Source organism: Furipterus horrens, unplaced genomic scaffold (genome assembly GCF_987537825.1).
Source record: "Furipterus horrens unplaced genomic scaffold, mFurHor1.1.pri manual_scaffold_15, whole genome shotgun sequence".
Taxonomy (NCBI): Eukaryota; Metazoa; Chordata; class Mammalia; order Chiroptera; family Furipteridae; genus Furipterus; species Furipterus horrens.
Genome location: NW_028327185.1, coordinates 14,668,489 through 14,687,564, shown reverse-complemented (window position 1 = coordinate 14,687,564; position 19,076 = coordinate 14,668,489).

Here is a 19,076-nt window from a genome sequence, read left to right as displayed (position 1 = left end):
ATTATGCAAATTATTAGAAGTCATTATTGAATATTGATTGATATCAAGGATTGAAAACCTTTTATGCAGTGAAGGACAAGAGAGTAAATATTTCAGGATTTTCACTTGCAACTACTCAACTCTGCCATCATAGAGTGAAAGCTGCCATAGACAACATGTAAGTGAATGTGTGTGGCTGTATTTCAATAAAACTTTATTTCTAAAACAGGCAGCGGGCCAGATTAGGACTAATATGCAGATCTCTATAGCCCTATTTTTCCCTTTCTTCTCCTCTTTCTGTCTCTTTCCCTCCCTCCATCCCTCCCTCGCTGTCTCCCTTCCTTTCTTTCTTGTTACCGTTTAAATTGAAAACGGCTAGACAAAATTTTTAACAAACTTGAAACGATTTATTTAGACAGTCAGGTATCAAAAATAAGTACTGTTTTGAAAAATTCTCTTTTGGTGGCCCTAGCATCACGCTAAAGAGAGCATTTTCTGCAGTAGTGACTATATCAGACAACCAGAAAAGATAAATCATTGTTTCATTATGATCCCCAACAGGATTTCCTTCAGAATCGGGCTTTTCTCCCTGTGTAGGCCACATTGCAGGATGCTCTGGTGTGCAAGGGAATATGGTACTGAGGGCATGAGTCCCAGGATAGAGAGGCTGGCACATTGGGAGGGGGTGGCATTGGGACTGAGCATGTCTAAGAGGGGCACAGTCCAGAAGTGGAGTTGGGAAGTATGCAGGCCATCAGGGTGGGAGTGTAAAGAATGGGGATACCTAAAGCCGGGTTGAGGAGCACTTCAAGGACTAGTTCCAAGTCCAGGGATCGGTGGTCCAGTTAAGGTCTTTATTTATTTATTTTCCTCTCCTGCAGAAAATCTCCTCTGAAAGTGTCTGGTTCTTGAGCAAACTGGCAATTGAGTAGTTGCAAGTTTTCATGTTACTACACTCTTTATTAGCTCTCTTTTGCCTTTGAAATGCTATTTAAGTTTGACAAACCCTTCTGAATAATAGAATACAGTAAAATTGTCACAAAGGGCTTGGTAGATTTTGCATACTGACATGTTCACACAATATATTGTTAAATGAAAGAGAAAGGCAGATTGAGGAGAAGTTTTTGTACGAAAATCTCGCTTGTGTGTGTGCGTCTCTGTGCGTATACATAGGCACAAACTTTTGTCTTGGAAAAAGTTCATATAATTATGTACAAATTTTAAACAATAATAATTTCTGGGCGGCATGGGCCTAGCCATGTACTTTCTCCTTATCCATCTCTCTCTCTCTTTTTCCCTCTACATAAATAAGTGTTAGACATAATTCAAAAGGACAATGAGGGTACTTCCACTTAGAATATTTTTAAAAGTTTAATAGTCATGACTTCAGTTCTAAAAGGTGGAATTATTCATATGTTGAGGACAGGAAGAGAAAGCCTGGTTCTGTTTACCCTGCTAGTTCTGCTTTGCCCTCTCCACGTACGCTGCTGGAGCAAAAGCGTACTTCCGATGAAGGGATTGAAGGGATTCCCTGTCCATGCAGTTAATATTGCCCAAGCCAACAGCTGACTCCGAGAGTAAGGGGGAAATAGAGTTTTAAAGCAGCGTCCTGTGCAGTTTTAGACAAATTGCTTCTCCGAAACGCTGTTTCTTCATCTCTATAAGCATATTAACAACACATGCCTTACAAGTGTATGAGCATTGAATGGCAATAGAGGAAAAACACCGAGCAGAGCCTGTCATATGGTAAGCGCTGCAAAATGTTAACTTCTCCCCTTTTCGCACATAGTCTTTCTCCTGTTGCAACAGCTTTCCCAAACGAAACGAGAAAGGACTAGGTAACACTGCCGTCTTTGTAAGTCCAATTGTATATTCTTTCCCGAATCCCAAGCCATTTGCTCTCTCTGTCTCTTTCTCTAAGAAGGCAAATACCCAGACGGCAGAACCCACCGGAGCAGGAAACAGATGGTCATCCAGCCTGGGCTTGGAGTGGCCAATATAATTTTATTTTAAAATGAAACTCTAGAAATACCATTTGAAACAATCCAATTACTCTTGATTATATCATGTTTGAAAAAAAAGAAACTTGATTCAGGCAGGTCTTATTTTAAATCGGAGATTTGGCCGACGACATGTAATATCATTCTCTCTCCTCCTCCAGTTCCCACTGAATCACAGCCCCCTTACCCCGCCCCCCCCATACCCAAAGACCCCATGAATGTGCACAGGATCCAGTTTCTTTCTATTAATAAAAGACTGTCATTCAAATTTTTTCGTAGTTTCTGACTTTTAGTACTGTACACATTGTGATCTCATAGTGTGAACTGGTATGTTACTTATTGAGGGGATTTTAATTGCAAACAAAAATATTAATACTAATGATGTGGTTTTTCAGATAAAAGGGAAGCGGTTTCCATTTCAACATACCCCAAGTTGAACTCATACATTCCTCCTACAATCTCTTTCTTCTTCTGCATATATTTTCTCTTATGGGGGTATTACATTTCATCCCATCACCCAGTTATGGAGCTGAGTATCGTCTTTGCTCCTTTGCTTTTCTCCAACCCATCCTCCGGGGCTCCTCTACATCCCTGCCACCAGTGACAATTTCAGGGCCCTGTCAACTCTTATCTGACCACTGCAAGACCAGCTTCCCAGCAACTGTCCTTGCTTGCAGCCCTTTGTCTCAATTCCATGCTTCATTTATACTGTTGCCAAATGTAAATTTGATGACATTTTGGTTTTGTTTAACACTTTTGTTTATGAATACAAATACATTTTTGTTTATAAATATTGGCCCGCAAAGTCTGTAGGATAAACTCCAAAGACCATTTGTAATCTTATCAGCCCCTCCACTAGATATTTCTTGCCATTTTTTGCTTCCAATGTTCCACTCCAGCAGCATGAAACTGATCCCAAATCCCTGAACACACCATGCTATCTCATGAATTCCCCATTTGGCTCATTTCTGCTCCTTCTTTGGAATGCTTTTTTATTTTCCCTCTTGGCTAAGTTTTACTTGTTCTTTAAGACATTATTCAAGTATAACAACTCTATGAGGCTTTACAAAACTCTGCCGGGTAAATTAAGTCTCTCTTTTAGCTTAGGTTCTTATGTAACTTTTCCATTGCACTCATCAACTTGAACTAAAACTTCCTGTGCATCCACATTCCAGATGATTCTATTAGCTCCTTAAGGATGGACAGCTTGTCTCATTATGTCTCTGAAGTGCATAGCACAGAGATTGAAAGACAGCAGATGTCAGCAAATACCTGTTGAATCAATGAATTAAATCATGGATAGTATATTATTTGTTTCTTCATAACAAATGACTTCAGAACTAAGAGGCTTCAAATAGCAGACATTTATTATCTCCTTAGAGTTCCCAAGAGCTGGGAATTTGGGAGTGATTTAGCTGGATGGTTCTGGCTCAGGGTTTCCCGTGAAGTTGTAGTCACGATGTCAGCTGGGGCTGCAGGAAACTGAGATCTTGGGTGGGGCTGGGGCATCCACTTCCAAGCACACCCACGTGGCTGTTGGCAGGAGGCCTTAGTTGGCCTCTACATGGACCTCTCCATATGGGTCCTCGTGACAGGACACCTGGTTTCCCAGAGTGAGTGATCTGAAAGAGAAAGAGAAGGAGCACAATCTAGAGGAAATCACCATGTCTTGTAACTTAATTTCAGAAGTGCCAGACCATTTATCCTGTTGAACACTGACCAACCTTAGTCCAACACGAAAGGGAGCTGTACAGGGGTGAATATCAGGACGCAGGGTTATCGGGTCATTTGGAAGCTGGCTACCATGGGCAGCAAGTACTTAAAATGTCCCTAAATTTTTCGCTCATAGATCTCTCTTGTGCCTACTTGTAAGGCCATTTCTGGACATAGATATCATTCCAAGTGTGAATCATGCAAGGTAAAGCCTCTGTCATGTTTAGAAAATATTTATTTTGTAATTAATGACACAGAGAGAGTTGGGAAGAGAGAAAATTTCCTATTATTATTATTGATTCAGAAGCACTGTTCAAGTTTATTAGCCCAACAATAAGGTATTTATTATTATTGGTTCTAAAGGTTCACACTTGATATTTATGCATTTTTTTTCCAATTTATCCTCATGAGACATATCACCCCAAAATACCCCGAATGAATGGACATTAAAGAATGGCACAATGGAACTGGGTTGACTGTTTAAGCAGGAGGCAGGACAAGCAATAGAAATAACAACAAAGGTAGGTCGATGGGGTTCCTAAATTGTGACGTTCAGATCAGGAATAAAGAGAGTTCAGTCAATAATACAGCAATGAATGTAATTGATGACGGGCTCTGTAGACAACCGTTCAGCTAGTCAAGCTCTTTTAGCCTCTATTTGTTTGTTTAAAATATGAGTGTACCTAAGTCCCGTATAACCATAAGACAAAGGTTGAAATCGTTTTCTAAAGAAAGACAAACTCATTCTTGTTCTTGGACAAACCCTTTTTTCTTTTCTTTCTTTTAAATAAAAAGGCAAGATGGCGTCTAGCCCTGCAATGGGGGGTGTGCTTGCTGAGCCTTCCTTTCTCCCCTCCCTAGTCTCGCTTTCCCTTTCAGGTTTATCTTTACTTTTCCAACTCCTCCCTTAAGCTTAACCTCATTACTCAACCAAGCTTCTCCAGAAAATATTGTCGTAAGAGAATAAATGCCTTTGATTAGATAGTGGTGAAAACCTTCGCATATCTGAATGTTTGTATGTCTCAAATTGTCTTATTTTTCCAAACCATTTAGATGTGGGAAAACAAATCTCAGCTCGTGTTGTCAAATAGTTTCCCATTGAACTAAAAAAACACTCTGGTTATTTTTTTTAAATAGATTTCATTTATTTGCCTCAATAACTTACATTTTTTTTGTTGACAACTAACAACTCAAGGATAATATTGGAGAATAGTTGATAATAGATGATTCTTTTTAGGATGTATAAATAATTGCTTTTTTTATGCCTTGTTCTCTTTAGCCATACCTTAATTTACAAACACTGTATCTACCAAGGCACAGTTTCAGGTAGAATTTAGGAAAACCTAGATGAATGAGGCTTGATTTTTGTTTTTAATTATGGAATAGCTTTTTCCTTTTCTTCTTTTTTCCATGATATTTTTAAGCATACATTTCTCACCATTTACTCACAAGGTTTATCTGAAAAAAAATGTACCACAGCACACATCACTTAATATAATCACTTGTTAAATATAGCATGTTTCGGACGACCAGAATGGCCACAATCTTCTCTCTGCCCCCCACCAGGTTAATTCCTATCCTCCAGGGGTCAGCCTATTCTTTCCTATTTCCCTGGTGGATGTTTAGTTCCTCTCCTCCCATTTTTAACAAGGAGTGAAGCTTTCGTTTTCCAGGAGGGAGTGGTATTTTCCATTTATATTCCTTCGTAGCTTCCTTCCACAGGAGGAGTAATTTACCTGGCTGGAAACTTTGGGGAAAGAGGGGCTGATTGTGCAGCTGTGATAGAGTGAATCATGCCTTCAGGCACAATCTTTTAACATCAACATAATAAAGTGGACCACAGGGCCAGGAATTTTTAGGTGATATTGAAACCGGAAAAGCCGGTGCTCATGCTCCCTGTCACCTACGAGACCCAAGAAACAGAGACAGGGATTGAATCTTGATGGACGCTTTATTCAGAGGGTCGACAATCTGAGAAGACAGCGGGTTTGTACCCTAACAGGCTGTCTTAAAGTCCACTATAAACGGGCCCTTTTTATAAGGAGAAGAAAAGTGTAGGTAAGGGGTTTGGAATTGAGGGAAAAAGTGAATCAGATAAAAGCTGCAGCATTCTTTCATCTGGGCCCTGGGCGGTGGCTGTCTCACCCTGGAGCACAGTGGCTCAGATAAAGTCCTCTGATAGCTTGCAGTCCTCCTGAGGCACAAAGGTGGATCTGCTTATGGTCTCCTGGAGTCAAGGTGGGTCGTATCTCCAGTTCCTGAAACAATAGCTTTTCACATACATTGACTACTAAGTTTATTGGCTGTTACCTGAAACTAACGTTTTCCAACATTTGAGTCCCTCATCAATACCACAAGGAGAGTGAGTTGCATTTAGAAATGTCTGCTAGGCTCTGTTTTTAAACTTGAGTTCACCAGCAGCCCTTCTTGGTAGGTGTCTTCTTTCTTGGGGTCAACATATGGAATCAATGGATAGAACATTGGATTATATTTGGTAAAATGATGGAGTGGAAAGAGCCTTTTGGCTTGTACATATCTGAAATAATTTTAAGTTGTGGCTTTACAGTAAATAAATTTGACCCGAAGAAATAATTTGTCTCCTTTTAACCATTTATTTTTTCTCCCTCTCGCTTAGACTTGTATATAAAAGGGCATCTTGTGTATTGCCTGGTACACAGTAAGTGTACATTAAGTGTTATTTTCCTAGTAATAAATAAATAGAAAAATTAAATTATTTTTTAATAATCAAAAGCTAACCAATTTATATGACTCAAGAGAAAAACACCATTTTATGTATGTGAATTATTTTGTCTGAAGACATACTATCTGTTTTTGGTTTTTTTCTCCAACTTTGTCTCTGGCAACGCTCTTTAGCATAATTACTTAATTTTCAAGCAAATAGAGTATTAAATGATATAACGAGTTATCAACACCTCTGTTCTCATATCAAATGAAGTCAATTCTGAGTCCGGCAATTGCAAATGGAGTAATGGTTTGATTTGCAAACTGAAAAATCCACTCGATTTTTAAAAATAGGTCTTCGTGGTGTGATCAGTTATTCAGAATGGCCTGAAAATGTCAGTGGTGTGGTTCCAGCTCTAGTCAAATGAAGTGAGGAATTTTCAGTCACTTGTCCAGCAGTGGAGCCAAGAAGATAGTAAATATTTATAGGCTTATTTTCAGGCGCTGGCTAACAGCGCGCCTAGACTGCTTCTTAGAGCAAATAAACAAGCACCCCCTGTGGTATTTAAACTTGTCCAGTATTTCTCAGCCAGCTTCTCTCGTTCCTCTTCACAGTGATTATATACCACTCATTCCCAACCGCATTTTAATTGTCCTGCTGCTGCGTTATAACAAGTATTTCCGAGGCGACAGAGTTGTTTTTCTTATTTTTTGACCACATATTTAGATTATCTGAGCTGTTGTGTTTATTCAATTTTTTTAATCCTTAGTTTGCTTATTCCATCTCAATGGGCGACAATGATGTTTGCTTTTGCTCATTCAACTTTTTGAACACCACACAAAGTATTACAACAGAAAAGTATTTTTAACAGTAGAATATGTAAACTTATCAAGTAATTTCACCTGAAAGCAAATGTCTAACTTTCAAGAGACTTGAAATTGAGAAACTGATTTTACGAGATTCTGAGAACTCATGGAGTTTAATTTCCTGTTTAAATATTTAATTGATTATGTTAATAAAATGATTTTTGTTGCAAGGATTTTCTAACCATGTGACTTGTTTGTTTATTTAAAAAGAGTTTATATGTGAATCTTCATGATTAGTCCTAAAATTTCACAGCTGGAAGAAATCTTAGAAATCACCCATCTATTCCAAACTCCTCATTTTACAAATAAGGCCACTGAAGTCCTGGGATATTAGTAAGAGACATAACTCTGGACCCAGAGATTATTAGTGATAATGTTACAGAACCCCTGGGCTGCTCCAATTGAAAACAAACCCATGGGCTCTTTAGTTAGGGGTCCAATTGCCGGCCGCCAGAATTACAACTCTTAATACTTCAGTTGAGTGAAAAGAAAATTGTTTATTTAACAGTTACACATATCCTTGCCTCCCCCCTACCAAACCTAGCCAGTTTTAGGAAGGTCAGAAACACCGTTCCCTACTTCCCAAACACAGTTCAGCTTTACCAGCGGCTGCCAATCATTCAATCTGATTGGGGAGGTCCTTTCTGTGCTGTGGTGCCCTTCAGCTCTCAATGCGGGACCGCCGGGATTCTCAGCCTCCTTGCAAACTGTCTTCTTTCTGTAAACCGCGTGGATCTCCTCTCCTTCTCCAGAGCACACCTGCGAACACCCGCCAGCGAGGGAGACAGCCCCAGAGCGTGCCCTCCCCAAAGTGTTCCCTCCCCAAAGTGTTCGCAGCTGCCTATATATCCCTGACTGCGTCCTCTCATGCAGTGGGTGTTGCCAACAGTTCTGACCATTCACAGAACCCCACGTAGGCTCTGTGTGCTTTCCATACCGTCCCCTGGTTCAAGACTCCTCCCATCCACCTGAGGCCTTGGAAGCATCCAAGCAATTCTGCATAATGAAAGACACCAGCCACCAGCCTCAGGCGTGTGGAGGCATTCTGAAAGCTGCTTCCTTCTCCCCATCCCCCAGCCGCAAACTCTGGGGATTTTTGGACTCCCCTGTTTCTGTAACAATAATATGCTATGTTTTCCTAGGATGAGCCTCCTAGACTTCTTGATAACAGTTTAATTATTGTTTTATTAGCATTACATTCAGCATTTTAAAATAGAAAAGGGAAAAACCTTGCTATCAAACTAATTTTTTAAAAGCCCCTAAAGATGGTTTTTAACCTACTTCTGGTCATAAATCCACTTGAGAATCTGCTTAAAACTCTAGACCCTCTGAATAGAAAAGCTCATATACACATAGAAATTCACACCCCATTTCATGAAATTGATAGACTCCTGAAATACTAATTCTAGATTTATTTATTTATCTATTTATTTATTTATTAACAAATGTTTATCAGAACAATGGTGGCCTCATTGTATTTTTATATTTGAATCCATTTAGATATTAAATGCTCTTTGTGGAATTGTGATGATTATTCATTAAATGATAGTTATAATAAGAGAAAATGAATACACTTAGCAAAAATATTATTTTCTATTCTTACGAACACAGTCATAAATACTACAACTATTTCCTATCAATTTCAACTCACTCAAGTAAACAGGTATTGTTTGACATGGTGGAATACTTTACACAATAGATAATACATAATAAAGATTCTAGAGATTCCCTAATATATTTCTAAGCTAACACTATTGATCCACATGTAGGAATGAATAGGAGAGGGACTGTACATTATATCAGTATGTATCATCTGATATTCAATGGCCAGATTATGAGGAGGCTCCTTTTGAGTGGGAAGCTGGTCTGGATCTCTTACAATGAGACTGGTCATATCATCTTCAATTTTGGATTGCTCCAAGACTCATGCTTCAGAGCTCAGCCTTGGCAGTGTCCGGGAAGCTATGGGAAAGACATTCACAGTTAAAGACAGGAAGAGAGGTCTTAAGTTAGAAAGACATCCTGTTAGCAGTTTCTAATCCAACCTCTCCTAATGAATCTCTCACCAAGATACCAAAGAGAACAGGAAAACCAGCGTATGAAAATATATAAATCTACATAAAATTTCTCTTCCGTGAAAAATCTACTAAATTCAACTAATTAAAAAACACCTAATTAAAAATATGCAGGTGCCAGTGTTATTCCACTAAACAGAGCAAGGCTGCTTGCTGGAAATTCGGTGGGGAAACAATTCATCTTTCCCCAACTGTTTACCCCTTCATTCAGGTCAACAAATCTATGCAACACAGAAAACTAAACAACTTGTGGCTTTTTGCTCTTGAAGGAGGGTGTGTTCTCCCCGTGCCTTTCCTCTCAGTTCTTTTCCTGCACCCAGTCAGAGGCTGGCACCAGAAACGAAGAAGCAGGAAGAGGAAGTGGGAGGAGGTAGCGGTACACTGTTGCCCTAGAGGGGAAGAACTCACGGCGAAGCACAAAACATGGACAGAGAAAAAGGCTGAGCGACAGGTGCACTTACTGAGAACTACAGTTGTCAAGAACTGAGTTCACTCCCAAGTGAGATCGAAAGTCCAGCCTCATGCCAGCTGAGCAAGACTAGATGGAAGAAAGCCTCCCCGACTTCTGCAATTGGTTGAGGGGCTTTGCACATCAACCCACTTTTGTTCCACAAATAGGAAAAGTGGATTCAACCGGAGTCGACACAAGTATTTTATAGAACAAGCCCCGAGTAATCCAGGCAGGCTGTTGAGTTTGAAGTGGTGAGATCTGCTGTCATTCTGGGATGAAGGAAGGAGGATGGATGTGATAAAATGCTGCAGGGCAAGGGAACAGAACTACCAGCATCTCGAAGAATCCCAATAAAAGAGCAAACGTCTGAAGATGATTTAACCCAGATACAGGAAACGTTTTTGGCAAACTGCTGAGCAGTCTGGCAAGAGGTTAGAAGACACAGCCTTATGCAACAGAAGGTGGAAGCCACGAGGGAGGAGTAATTTGAAATAAAAGGTGCTGGGCAAGATTAAAAAGTGAAAAAAAAAAAAAGAAGAAGAAGAATATAGGAAAAGGTGAAGCCAAAGAGCTTATATGCATGACCCACGGACATGAACTAAGCAGGGTAGGATTGCTGGGGGGAGGGGGGTGCTGGGTGGACAGGAGCAAAGAGGGGAAAAATTGGAACTATTGTAACAACATAATCAATTTAAAATACAAATAAAAGTAGGTTAGGTGAAGGAAAGGAGGCAAGAGACTCAAGATCCAATTATGACTTATAATTCTCATTGGATATATTAAAATTGAAATGAGACTCCAGGAAAAAAAAAATGATGTGGAGGAAGCTTTTCCCTCTCCAGAAGGCAGAAGAAAATAAAATGTATGAAAATCATGAGAGTGAAGATGTTGTCAGGTAGAGAAGAGAGAAATAATTTGAGACTTTGCATATCCCTGAGGAAAACACCCCCCAGATTGTAAGCAGCACCCAAAAAGGTATTTAAGGAAAACATCTGACCTGATTAAAATCTGTGTGTGTATGTAGACTGAAATGCTGACACTTCTAAAAAAAAAAAAGGAAAGAGAAACACACTACACAAAATGAGGCAAATTGTTTGAAAATAATAGTGTTACAGAAAGATACTTAGTAGTATTTGACTCGAAGGAAAAATGTTTACCTTGAAACATACATGTATCAGACTGACCTCAAACTTCTCTATGCAGTGGAGGGACTTACAAATGTTGGATAAAAAAATGCTATGATTTAAAATTTTATTATAAGTCAAATTGATTTTTTATATGTCAGGGAGCCACTAACACATTATCAAATATACTACAGGTATACTTGAAGAATACTTGAAAACAATGAAGATATTAAAACATAGAAATATCATGGTTTAAAAGATTTTGAAATCTGTATTAGAAATTATTTAAGTCTAAATGATTATTGTATAGTTAGTTACAAATCAACATTAGAAGTATTTCTGGAAGAAAATACCTTGTTAAAATAATTATTTAAAAAATAATCTAACCTTTGTGCCTTCAGGATTATTATGAACAGAATTTGTGGACAAGACCAAAAACCCCACAAAAATAAATGGTTTGTCACAAAAGAAACAGACACATAAACAGCAAGAAAGCATTAAAAAAAAAAAAACCCAGGAAATGTTAAACTCCATATGAATGTGTTTATGATACGATATTAAGTATAAAAATCAGGGCACAAATCTATATACACACTATGAACTCTATTTCATTTTAAAATTATATACACATCTAACCCTGGCTGATGCAGTTCAGTAAATTGAGTACTGGTCTGCAAGCCAAGGGTCACTGGTTCGATTCCCAGTCAGGGCACATACCTGGGTTGCGGGTTTGATTCCTGGTTGGGGGGGGGCATGTGAGAGACAGCTGACCAATGTTCTCTCCCTCTCTTTCTCCCTCCCTTCTCTTCTCTTTAAAAATAAATTTAAAATATATTTTTTAAAAAGAGGCAACCACTCTTCCCCTAAGTAAATAAAATCTTTAAAAAAATTACATACACATCTATATACTTAAATATATACCCAGACATTACAGGGTAGAATGGCAGATTTTTAGTTTTATTATAGTTTCCTATATGTTTTTCTACAATAAACATGTATTATATTTATATACCCCCCCCCAAATAAACCAGAATAAAATTTTAAGAACACTGGGAAGGAGAAACATTAAGATTGACTGAGGTAAAAAAAAAAAAGGGGGGGGGGAGGGAGAGAGAGAGAGAGAGAGAGAGAGAGAGAGAGAAAGAGAGCATTCTCCAACCCTGTTTCCACTCTTCAGTCTAAAGAGAGGGCAAGAAGACTTGATTTTGTGTTTGACATTTCGCCCTTGATTAGAGGGTGTTTGGACCCCAGGGTGAATACATCAGTGGTTACTTTTTCTGTGCTTCGAGGAATAAATGGTTAGAAATTCAGCTTCAAAGTACCACTCATTATTTGTAATATTTTTCAAACAGAGTTTATTAAATGTGTTTAGTTGCTTCGAACAATAATAGGTGGGCCCGTGTTTTACTGTTTGAATGTTTTTTTCATGAAGTCCACTGTTGAAGGATTCCTGCAGCCTTCTGTTTTGTATTTTAAATTCCATGCTTTGGCAAAAACGTTAGATTTCATTGAGGAATATTGAGGTTGCTGTCAGTAATAATCTCTCTCAGGGATTCATGATCAGCATGTATAGACTTCGAATGGAGATCGCTGTGATAGTTTTGATACTATTCCGTCTTTCCTATTCAAAGAACTGCGCAGTGATAATGTGTCTTTTTCTTCTCCTCCATAAACAGACCCAAGCTAATGGTGTGCTGGTGTCATTGGCTTGTAGGCATTTCAGTATTTGCACTTATTAGAAACAATTGGGCATTTTAAGATAAGTCAGGCAATTCTCAGACACAATAAAAGCCATGAGAATATCTCCAAAATTTTGATTTGCATTTTCCCGGACCTGTGGGCTTCTGTTAACGTAACTAATCTCTGTGCATGTAAAATAAATAACAATTTTCATACCAGTTTAGGACAATAACTCTTCTCATCAGATTTAAAAGTCAGCAATACCAAAGACTGTCCTGCTGACTTGTCCAACTGTTGTTTAGAACTAAAATAAGAAAAAAACAAAAACTTATACATTGAATCTCTTTCCCATTATTGAGGACAAAAATTGATTAAAAACTGAAAACAAATCTGTGTTAGCTTAAATGTGGAACATAAAAACAATTAGTAAACTTGCAAAAACAGAGATTAGAATGGTGGTTACCAGGGGCAACCGTGGGGAAACTGGGGAAATGTCATTGAAGGGTACAACCTTGTAACTAGTAGATAAGCTCTAGAAATCTAACTCACAACATAGTGATTATGGTCAACGATGCTCTATTATGAACTTCAAAGTTGCTAAGAGACTAGATCTTAATTGTTCTCAACACCAAAAAGAAATGCTAAGTGAGTGACATGATCATGCTGTCAGTTAATGCTACTGTAGTAGTCATATTGCAACATGTACACGCACCAGGCCAACAGATTGTGCGCCTTAAACTTACACACTGTTCTATGTCAATCGTATCTCAATGAAAAAAATCTGTGTATTTGTGTCTTTGAATTCTAGTCGCCAAGAAATAAACAATGTTTTGAGAGAGAGAGAGAGGGAGAGAGATACTATCACATTGTGTATGGAGTGAGGAAACTTGCATGTCCCCCTTTCAATTTTGTTAACATGTTCACAGGAAGCTGATTCTGCTGTAGGTAGGGGGAAGGAAATGATAAACTACTTTAACAAAAGTGACTGCCAATTTGCATTTTGGTCTTGTCAAAATAATGTTACACACATTATCAACATCTTAAAAGCTGTAATAATTTCTTTTCTAGGGCGCTGGTAGGTGAGGACAGTGTTGTTTGTGACTGAGCTAATCCTTGAGTCTGTAGTTGGGGCTTTCTCTCTCTCTCTCTCTCTTTCTTATTTTTCAATTGCAGTTTACATTCAATATTATTCTGTATTAGTTTCAGACATGTTGCCTAGTGGTTAGACAGCCATGTACTTCACAGAGTGGTCCTTGATGCTTCACGCAGCCACCTGGCCCCATGCATGGTTGTCATGATATTATTGACCGTGGTCCCCAAGCTGTAATCCATTATACGTCGCTGTGACAGTCCTGCAGCTACCAACCTGTACTGCTTAGTCCCTTCACCTTTTCACCCAGCCCCCCACTGACAATTGTCAGTCTGTTCTCTGTGTTTATGAGTCTGTTCCCGTTCTGTTTGTTAATTTTGTTCTTTAGATTCCACGTATAAGCGAGCTCATTCGGTATTTGCCTTTTTCTGACCGACTTATTTCACTAAGCATAACACCGTCTCGGTCTGGGGCACAGCCGGGCAGTTCTGCTTTTAGCTGCGGGTCTGTGGAAGTTCAGCGGGGCGAGTCCTTCGGCGCAGCGGAGGGCCAAGGCGGCTTGCTGCAGCAAACAAATGCATCTCAAGCCTCTGCTGTGCCAAGCCTCCGCCGATATCCCTATAGCCGAAGAGAATCACAAGGCCAAACCGCAGGCCAGTCTGTGGAAGGGAAGCATATTTCTCCTAAGTGGATAGCAGGGGGAGTGGGATGTTTTAAACAATGTCAAAATCTATCGCACTTGGTAGAGAGAAACCTGCTTCTGGCCACGGTCAAGTAGCGTCTAGGAGACTAAGTCTCTCACTGGGAACTGCTATAAAAGCTAGATAAAATATAAAAACAGCTGTTTGAAGACACCTAAAAGCAATTAAGGTGGCCTGGACTTGAGAGGCCGAAGTCGCAGAGACAAGAGAAGCACATCGAACCGAGGACCGCATCCACCCTCGCCTTCTCTCCCTGGTGCACATGCGTATTGAGCGAGAGGCGCCGTGGAGAGCAGGGGATGGGGCTCGCCTTGCAGCAGTGGCCTGGGCACCACTTCCAGGGGATCCGGTTCTTGTGAAATCGGATCTCAGAGAGAAGGAAATGGAACTTCGGACACCTGAACTTAAAATGCTGTATGATTTTTTTCTCAAGGTTTTTGTTGATGCTTAACACGTGCATGGGTGGTGAAAGAAACTCCTAGGAGAGGGTCATGAGCTCAGTAAAGGTGTTGGCAGTATGGGAAAGACAGAAATAAGTAGGGGTTTAGGGCATGCCAGGGAGAAGGAGCTGCAGTCAATAAAGTTTTGAGTTGAATCCTCCGGTAGAAAATTTAAAAATCCATAAATATTTGGAAATTAGGCAATACACATCTAAATGACCCATGGGTTGAAGAAGACATCAACTAGAAATTAGAATACCCATAAGTAAGAAAATATTTAAGTGAATGATAGTGAAAAATAATATATAACTTGTGAGATGCTGTTAAGTAGGGTCTAGAGGAAAATGTAAATGCTTATGTAAAAACAGAAGAAATGCTAAAAGGAATTAATCATTAATTCATCAAATGGGCAAGGAAAAGAATAGCAAATCAAACCTAAAGAAAGAATAAATAAATAATAAAGATAATAGAAAATATCAGTGAAATAGCAAACATAATACACAGAAAATCAATAAAGCCAAAAGTTGGTTCTTTAAGCAAAATACTAAAGTAATCAAACTAACGGATGAATGGGGGGGGGGGGGATTTAAACAGCCACTTCATGAAAGAAGATAGCCACATGGCCAATTTTGAAAAAATTGTCTACATTATTATTGATAAAGCAGAAGCAAATGGAACCAAGAATCAAATGAAACCAAGAGGCAATTCTACTATGAACCTATAAGAATGCTAACATAAAACTACGGACACCGAACATTGGCAAAGATGCAGAGCCACTGAAAATATCACATCTGCTGAGGAGAATAGAGAGATTATAAATTGGTATCATCGCTTTGTATCTACTACATCCAGATATATGTATATGCCATGATACAATAATTTCACATCTAGGTACACAAAGTGTTCATGTGTCCTTATTTTGAATTGTTCAGAACTAGAACAAAAATAAGAACCCATAAACTGTGTTGTACTCATATAAGGAAATACTATACAGTGATGAAAAAGAGTATATCGCATGCACAAACAAGATCATCAAATTTACAGACAAAATATTAAGTGAAAGAATAATTCACTTACACAAAGTTTTAAAAGAGACAAAATTAATCTATGAAGATAGAAATGATGAGTTTACTCTTTTTCAGTAAGATAATAATGGTGAAAAGACATGAGGAAGGTATTGGGATTGTTAATGTTCTTTGTCTTGATCTGAGTAGCCATTTCATGAGTGTATTCACTTTTAAAAATTAACTGAGATGCACATGTTGCTTAATATTTGTGCACTTTGTGTGTGTCCTATTTCTATTAAAACTTTCATCAAAATATGAGTGTGATATAATTTTATATATATGAAAAACTATTCTTATAAGGAGTACCCAATGACATTTCTCTCTTATGGTACTGGTGTGATTTTTGCCTAATATGACAGCATTTCTAATTAAGAGTCAGTGCCTTAATTAAAAACATAATTCTTCCTTTAATTATTGTATAACATGATTAACACCATGCTTTTATAGTGACAAATATTCTCTAGGAATATTTCTTAATTTGAGTCTGAACATAAAAATTTGATTCTTTGTTCCTAGAGATAACTGAAATCAGTGATGAATGTGAATGTAATTTGCTCACCCATATAAATTCTCCCCATATGCAGATCAGCTAGGTGCTGGTAATGACTATTGTGTGGCAATGAGCTTTGAGATAGTGCCAGAAACAATGAATACACGGGATGGCACCAAGCAAACAAGTTGTTCACACATCGTCGTCATGTTCACACATACAGCTTCACTAAAGACAAAATAATTATAGGAATTGTATTTTATCCTTAAACCCATCACTCCCCTTTGTAATCAAGGGCATCATTGGTTGATACCTGAATAGTTCATTCACCTTTTTAAAAAAGCAGGTCAGGAAGACTCTAACACACAAAGGACGCTCAGGGTTAAACCGATGTCCTTGTTTTGCTTTGGAGTGAAACAAAATGGAAAGAGCCTTCATTCTCATGGCATAGCCCCTTGGAATTCAGATCAAGAGCCTTGCACTTGGACCATTCATACCTCGAACAATAGACCGATTTCTGACAACCTCAAATCTCTTATAATTTTTAGCTGGTACCAGGAGAAAAAACTGAGAAATGCCTCAGTTGCTGTCAGAACAAGTATTAGAACTGGTCTGAAGGCCATGCTTTCTTTAATTTCCAGCCAAATAAAAGAGGTTTTTGATTTTTTGTTTTTTGGTTTTTTCCATTTTGCAAGTCATCCAAGAACAACTCTCCTGTAATTAGGCTTTGTCCTTAGTTTTAACTTGACAAAGTGTAAAGGAAACAACAATTCGTCTGGTTGTAGTTTTAACATGAAACCTGTGCCTACAATTCTCTCTTAACTTGCTATGTGAGCTGTGCTGAATCTATTTGCCAACATACAAAGAGTAAGCGTTCAGACCTAGTGTGCATTCCTGTGTCAAACAGCTCCGTTTGGCCAGGATGAGAAAGAGATTTTGATGTTTCTACTGTATTGTTATTTAGCTACCTAGTGTCAAGAAGCTTGGAGCATCAAACCCCTGATATTAAACTGGTTAAGCAGATCATTTTAGATTTTCTTCTGCTCTGAGGGACCCGATATGCCAAGAACTCTATTAATAAGAGAGACGAGGCTTCAACTCTTTTATATTTTCAAGAATTTGAGGCTGCTATTGAATGCACGGGCTGCAAAGTCAACCCTGCTACCTTTTTGTCCTGAGGTTTTGACTCATCTACATGTTCTGACTTTATTTTTTTATCCTCACCCGAGGACATGCTTGGTTTTAGAAAGAGGGGAAGGGAGGGAGAGAGATCGTGCGGTTGTTTGTCACACACGCATCAACTAGGGATCAAACCCGCAAGCCAGGCTTATGCCCTGACCTGGAATCGAACCCATGACCTTTCAGTTTTCGGAACCATGTGCCAACCAACTGAGCTACACTGGCCAGAGCTACATGTTCTGGCTTTCAACAGGGGGCATGTCATAGCAAAAAACAGAAGAGTGATGCTGAGTAGTAAGTCAGTTACAAATGAAGAGTCTCTAGAGGCTTTTCCTGCTTTGTGTGAAATTTGCAAGTAGGAAACCCTGGATCGGTGCCCCAGGCACCACACGTGTTTCTTATTTGCCAAATAAACTTCCGATACCTTTGCCTCTTTTTCACTAATTTCCTGTCCGTGATGAGCATCTCTTCCTTTTTCTCTGAACGACAGTGGTAAACCCTTTGACTCTTTCCCCTGAGATTATAATCTGAATGGAACTCATTGGCTTCAAAAGGGCTTTTCCCCCCTCCTGCCTCTGGAATGTGACCAGACACCTAGACCACTCCCCCTGCAAACTATGATTGAGAAAATGGTATCTGAATATCTGGGAGACTCTGTTTCGTGACATGGCAAGTGACTGCCTTAGGCAAAAGACAAGGAGAGGGACACAATCACGCAATGTCTCTTAGAAATCTTAATGACTCGAACCAATGCTACCAGTAAGTAGAGACAGAAGGAAAATGCCCAACTGCTTAAGTGCCAGTTTACATTGAAGAGCATTGGAAATTCACCATATCTTGGTATGCCATTGTCTTATTTTATTTACCTGGTTTTTCTTTGAGGTAAGGTAGAAATAAGTGGTCCATCATGATTTTTACTGCAGGACACAACTTATCGCTCTCTCTCTCCAATAACCTTGCCTTACCCTACCTTCTTAAGGACTTACAAAACTCATTTTGAAAAAAAAAAAAGATTGCTCTGTGCAGCAGTTATTAATCTGTATATGCAAGAGAGCTATAGCACTGGTGAAATTTCATGAACTGAATGCAAAGTCAGGCAGAGATGCACAAGTTTATATCCCTGTGAAGAGGATGCCCAGTTTCCTTCAGATTCTCCCAAAAGGCTAAGAACCCCTGCAACTGGAATCGCTTCTTTCTTCAAACACAGCCCGTCTCTGGGTTTTATGTAAAGTATTGAAGCTTTAGGCCTCTCCTGCTTGACTAAGCTACCCGCAGTTCTTTTTATTTTCTAAACTATTCAGAGTAAAGGGATCATATTGTTTGATGTTCTGTGTTTTCTATTTTATTCTTGTCTATGTCTGGGTAACTTTCAAAAAAGCAGAAATTCACGTTTGGCCTCTCATCTTGCTGTTGTAGGGCTGGCAGAACAGTGACTGCCCACCCTGGTTGTTACAGGATTTTTGTTGTTGTTGTTTTTATTAACTCTTATCTGTTCCTGGGAAGCTTTTAAAGTCGTCATATTTTCTCCTTTTCTCTCA